Below are 6,000 nucleotides of genomic sequence, written 5' to 3'. Positions count from 1 at the left end.
AAACAAAACTCATTATTTATTCAACCTGAGATTATGATGAACTGATGGACGTCTTGCCACTGGAATTGCAGAAGTGATCTTTGAACCTTGATTTTCAGTGAATATTTTATCCTGTTAACTTTATAACAGCTGTAATAGATCAAAGCAAACGGAATCAATAAGGAATTTTTATCTCTGCAATTTGAGCTGGAAGACATTCAGTTATACCACAATCTATCGCGCCACATATGGATCACAACAGACTGCAGGAGGTATTGATTTCCCATTAGGCTTATCATAATATAGTGTGCACTACATTTAGTCTGGGGCGGACTTAATCTGTGACTATAAGCAGGTCACCTCTTCGTCGGCCCAATTTGGAAATGCTCCTTTCCTCATTTTTAAGTGTCATTTTCCACAAACAACATGGTGCATTCACAACGCCACCGTGTCAAGCTGTTTTCACACTGTGAACCATTCTGCCAATCTCGGCTTCTGAAGGGGCCCCTGTGGGAGTATTTCTTGAACAAACTGAGTATATGGACTTTCTATTTCAGAGTTATCACCGAATATGCTTTGCTTCCTTTAAAATTCCTCGCTTCGCTTTGCTTCTCTCTCGCTCCGAAGTTTCAGACTGGCGAAGATGTTATGAGTGATAGTTTGCCCTAAGTTTCACAAAACTCACAAATAAACTACACTCTTAAAATTACAGAATTCAACCAGGACAAATAAAGTACTCAAGACACAAAAAGATCATATCAGAGTAAGCCCCCCCTCTCACTTGTTAATATAGTTCGCCACTAGAGATGAAATCAAGCGCTTCACGGCACAGCCGACAGGGAGAAATGTAGCTGCAAACAGCAATGTATAATGGAAAATAAACCTTAAAAATACCGCACTCACCAACGGTACATCTCTCTTAAAGGAATAACTAATAGGAATCTAGAATAATTAATACAAAACTGTAAACTGTATACCGACCCCAATAAGTTCACTCCGGACATGCGATAAAGTACAGAATTCGTGCAAGTGTTACACGGGTAATTGTCGCAATATCCCTATATCGTGTCCCTGACTGTCTCTGGACTTCCACTTTGAGGAAGGCTGGTGACAGGAGGATGTTTAGTGAACGCAGTGATCATCTCACATGCCCATGGACATCTGATCTCACCCCTAAACAATGACACTGTGGAGTCCCTGAGTAGCTCTTCCAGCAGCAGACTGTTACACCCACCCCCAGGGTGGATAAAGAAGGAGCTAGGTTTTACGACAGGTCTTTTCAATCCCTGCGTGTCGACTCTGGTGGCAGGTGGGAGTCTAATGCTGCCTGTGGCGCTGTGGAAAAAGCGAACATGGGAGTCGTACCTAGGTGCATGTGGCGCTCTGGCAAGCGTGGGAGTCATTAATTTCGGGGTGCTGTGGCGTTGTCCGAAGCGCTGGGCCGTTCTACGTGGGTTGCTCAGTCGAATCGCTGCCCCCCGCCGGGGTGGGAAGGTACATTGGATAACCTGTGGCGTTGACTGCCGCCCCTCTGATGGCTCGAATGGAACCACCAACAAGCCTCCAAACCACTTTGGCTCGGGGCCTGGGTCAGCTGCTCAGATGAAAGCTTCCTGAGCCTACCTCCAGCTCAGCTGTTAGAGAGGATGAGAGGGGTTAGTTCCATGGATCGAATGATGGCTTTCAGCTTCCCTCTCATCCTCTTCTCAGTCACAGTCTCCACACTGTCCAGCTCCATCCCCACCACCAAGCTAGCCTTCTTCAGCAGCTTGCTAAGCTTGTTGGCACCACAAGTTGCCTCCTCCACAGCGCACCACAGTGAAGAAGATGACACTGGCCACAACAGTGCTGATGTTTCAAAAAAGTTTAGGAAACACTGTTTTGTTATAATGATTATACCACGCTCCCAGATGGATATAATGTTATCATAACTGAAATAAAGTGGATTAATGAGCAATGTAAACTGTGTGTTTGAAACGTTATGGAAGCATTGATGGAGGAGGCAGCAGCACTGAGACTCAGTCGAGTAACCAGCCTCTGGAAATGAGGCCTGAAGAAAATATGAACCAAGCTAATATGTAGATTAGCGTTACATACAAATAGGACTTGATTATGTTGTACTGTTATGGATAGACAGTATTATTAAAACAATAATTCCCTTTCAGATGGAAGCGTGACGTTACGTTTCCTCCCTAGATGAGATGCAAATGTGCGTACACGCAGGGTTATCTGTGTGTGTTGAAGAGAGTGCTACAGACGGAGCAGGGAGGGAGGAAAAGCATTCCCATTAGAGTGCCCATTAAGTCTGATTACAAGTGATTACCGTCTGTCGGAGAGAGAGAGATGACCAGCCCTGTCCTGCCACTGAATTAATGACATAAACAAATGCTTTCTTTTCTCGCTCTCATCATAATCAATCCTGTGTTTTCTTCTTCTTCTCTTCCCATGAGATCTCAACATGAACTTAACATTACTTCCAGCGTTACATGGCGAGACTTAAAGTTGTTTCTGCTTCCCCGCACATGTTGTTTTGTCACTGTTTTATTTATGGCCGTTTTCCTCCCAAAAATACTGTTCTTTGCTTCAGGGGCCGACACACACACACACAAAAAGATATATTAACTCATTTGAGGGCCGCTGGTCCGAAAGAGACCTTACTGCAGCGTGGGGGGAAGCATTTGTAGTCGTAGCCACATGTGAAAACCACCAGAGGTTATTTTAAAGCAGCTGTGGGACTCGCCTTGAGTGGTGCATGTAGGTCATGTTGGCCGGATGTAGCGTTCTGACTACATCCTTCCACAGAACAAAACTGACTCAATGTGATGTATTTGTTTATGATTTAAATGAAGCACAGACACGCAGATACCTGGATGGGTTTTAATGTTTTTGACCTCACCGCCTCTAAACTTTAATACCCGACCAGTTCCTCGGGTCGATTCCTAACGCCATGGCAACATGTTTGCGATCGTTTCTAGACCTACTGGTGTTCACAGCTGGACTATGATTCTCATCTCTATATATGTGTGTGTGTTTTTGTAGGTGTTTCTCTCGGGGAGCTCAGCAGCTCCTCAGCGCTGCCCGGAGTCAGACTTCACCACTTCCTCTGGTAAGACCTTCATGTTGCTCAATTCCACACAGCCAGAGTCCTGCAGCCTGCAGAATGCCAATACACAGTGTCTCTCTCCACTAGACCTCCCTGCTGTGGTCAAGACCTATACACACATATACACACATATACACACATGTGGTCAAAATCAGCATAATTTTAATGATCTGAATATTTCTCCAATATGTGTGCGAGATCTACTAGTGTTCATTGCAGCAACCGCTGTTCCAGCGTGTCAGACAAAACTTCTTAAACAAATCTTTGATTTTTAATTCATTGCAATGTCATTTAATAATGTGATTCCACTGAAAACAATGAATGCCCAGCCTGCTGTCATCACCTAATGCGGGCCACATAATGTGAGGGTTCACTTTTGTGAAATTAATCTGTTGCATTGATTCATCATTTATAAATTATGCAAGTTGAATGGATTTAGCTGCAATAACAAATAACCAGATCTAATCAGTCTACCTTCAACAGTAATCAATAAAACATGTCGAATTGTCAAATGGAATCAAAGCAACACCTACATAACAGTGGTTAGCTGTGTAACTATATCACAGTCTGCTTAAAAATGTTGTGAATCTTCAAACTAGTAACAACAATTTTAGCAATTATTTAAGCCTTTTAAGGATTTCTCTTCCATGTTGGCTTAAAAGTTGAGTTTCAAAGACAAAACAGTCTGAACTTAAGATCCCTTTAGCAGCTGCGTTCTGGAGCTTTGGAGCACATCACACGATTTTCATCAGCAGGTGGAGTTGGAATTGTAGATGTTTTCCTAAATGGACCTCAAGGTGAGAATGTTGTCAACGGCTGTTGCTAAGGCCAATGTGGATGAGTAGGGGAAAATATGTAGTATAACTAGTAATCTAGTTAGGAAAATCTGATTTCTATTTTTTATATTTCTATTAGGTTACTGTAGAAAGCCATAAAGTGGTTCTTTAAAGCTGCAGTAGGTCATTTTTGTAAACACAACTTTTTGACGATTGGTTGTTTTCATTCAGGCCAGGTGTATTCTTGTAAATGTCATTAGGAGCACTAGGAGGAGCCAGAGGAACCTGATTGTTTCACAGATTATCTGTCTCATGTTCTACTGCTATTTCTAAAAGCTATTTTTATAAAAAGGTCCTACTGCAGCTTTAATAGAAAATTCTGCTATATTTTAACATGGCGTATTTACCATAGATGTTATCATGTGACATGGGGTGTTGCACTCTCTACCACTACTATAGAGATTTTACACATGAATCAAAATGCTAACCATCATGGCTAACTGCATAGGGTTCCAAAGTAGGGGTGAACTATCTGGCCAAAAAATACTATCATGAACTATTTCATTGCAATCACAATCAACAATTTAAATTGTGTTTTTTTTTTTTTTTTCAATTTTAGGCTATAGCTAAACTTGAAACAGCCTCTGAATTTCTCCATTTACACCATTAAAAGTCAATATTGCCTTAAAGATACTACACAGCAGGGGTGTATACTTGAGTATTGCAATAAGGTGTTTTGTGATATTGTATCGATTCTCATAAACACTGTATCCTTTTTTGTGCTTAAACCACCAACTGAAAAGATAGCAGTGTTCTAAACAAATATAAAAAATAATTAAAAGTAACAAAAACAGTATTGCAATATATCACAATATATTGAATCGTAACCCCATATTAAGTGAATGTAAAAGTTGTGTAAAAGTATGAATGTTATCAAATCTAGATTATCGTGTTACTTTAGCTGTAGGAGTACAATATGTAGCTAATATATGATGGCATATCATATTGTAACATAATAATATGGTTGTACTGATATGCAGTTATCATTTGTGGTTTGCTGGGTAAATTTCAACATTGTGTAGCACAGAACTATTACTATACCTATATAACTATACTACTATTAACTATTGTCTTCGACTTATATAGGCCCACAGAGCAGAGTTTTAACCACAGATGTGTTCCAAGATGTTATTGGACAATCTGCCTTCTGTTCTCCAAACTCCAATCAAAGGGCTACCTCGCTAACTGTTTGATTGTCACATGGGTCTACTAGGGTGGAATGCTGGCCATAAAAAAACACTAAATGCAGCAAACAGCTAATGCATCAAAACCTCCTTTTGACTGATTTAATGTCAGCTAATTAAAAGAAACAAAAAGATTATGAGTGAAAATTGTTTGGCCCGTTAAATAAAGGCAGCTTCTAAATTTACCCCTCTGCAAAGGCCTATGTAACCCAAACTTAAACTCGACAAACCCAGCATTGTGTACAGTATATTGCAAGGAGGGAAATATATGTGACAGCTTATTAAAAATAAAGACTAACAGACTGGCTGTGTAGCTCAGAGGAGATGTCAGAATGAAAACAAAACGGCTTCCATCTGCACACAGAAAATGGGAAAATGTGTCGGAGCTAAAATGTAATGATGATAACTTAGACACCAAACATCATTCATGGGTCCGCAGGAGATTGTTAGCTGCAGCTGTCAGCCATTTGTCACCACTGTGTTCTCACTGCAGGTCATTATAGCAGTGCATGGATTATTGGTTGTAATACTCCTGATGCATTATTTGGACCCATTCAGCTTTCGGTCTCCAGCGAGGGATCATGCTCAGAGCATGTACAGTGTAACAAGAACACTGTAGCATTTCTAAAACACACCGGATAGCCCCTGTGTATCAGCCATCCTTTTTGACATTGGCCCATGTGTTTTTTCCCAGCAGCCAGAGAACTTAATGTAATATGATAAGTGCACTGGGGACTCCGACACAAAGTCATTTGGTTGATTCTTCTATCAGCTTGAATTCTTTAATGAAAACACCATCTGCTGTCGTTTTTGTGATACCAGTTGCCATGATGATGAGCCTGTATCACGTTGCGCGGTGTGATGCAGTTTCGTAAATTAAGTATTAGAGAGCTCCAAG

The 6,000-nt window shown here is 41.0% G+C and overlaps 1 protein-coding gene across 1 annotated transcript in view; it reads left to right on the top strand.

Moving 5' to 3' along the window:
* Nucleotides 1–2,957: 2,957 nt before the first annotated feature.
* The window catches only part of thrb (thyroid hormone receptor beta), a gene marked incomplete in the record, with an annotated part of 43,499 nt that continues 40,456 nt past the window's right edge, over nt 2,958–6,000 (top strand). Inside the window, 1 exon segment of the mRNA XM_035681265.1 lies at nt 2,958–3,085.

The sequence above is a fragment of the Morone saxatilis genome, unplaced genomic scaffold (genome assembly GCF_004916995.1).
Source record: "Morone saxatilis isolate NCDOM2014 unplaced genomic scaffold, NCSU_SB_2.0 Contig9, whole genome shotgun sequence".
NCBI classification, from domain to species: domain Eukaryota; kingdom Metazoa; phylum Chordata; class Actinopteri; family Moronidae; genus Morone; species Morone saxatilis.
The sequence above is the reverse complement of the archived record's forward strand: the minus strand, read 5'-3'. Positions and strand labels throughout refer to the sequence as shown.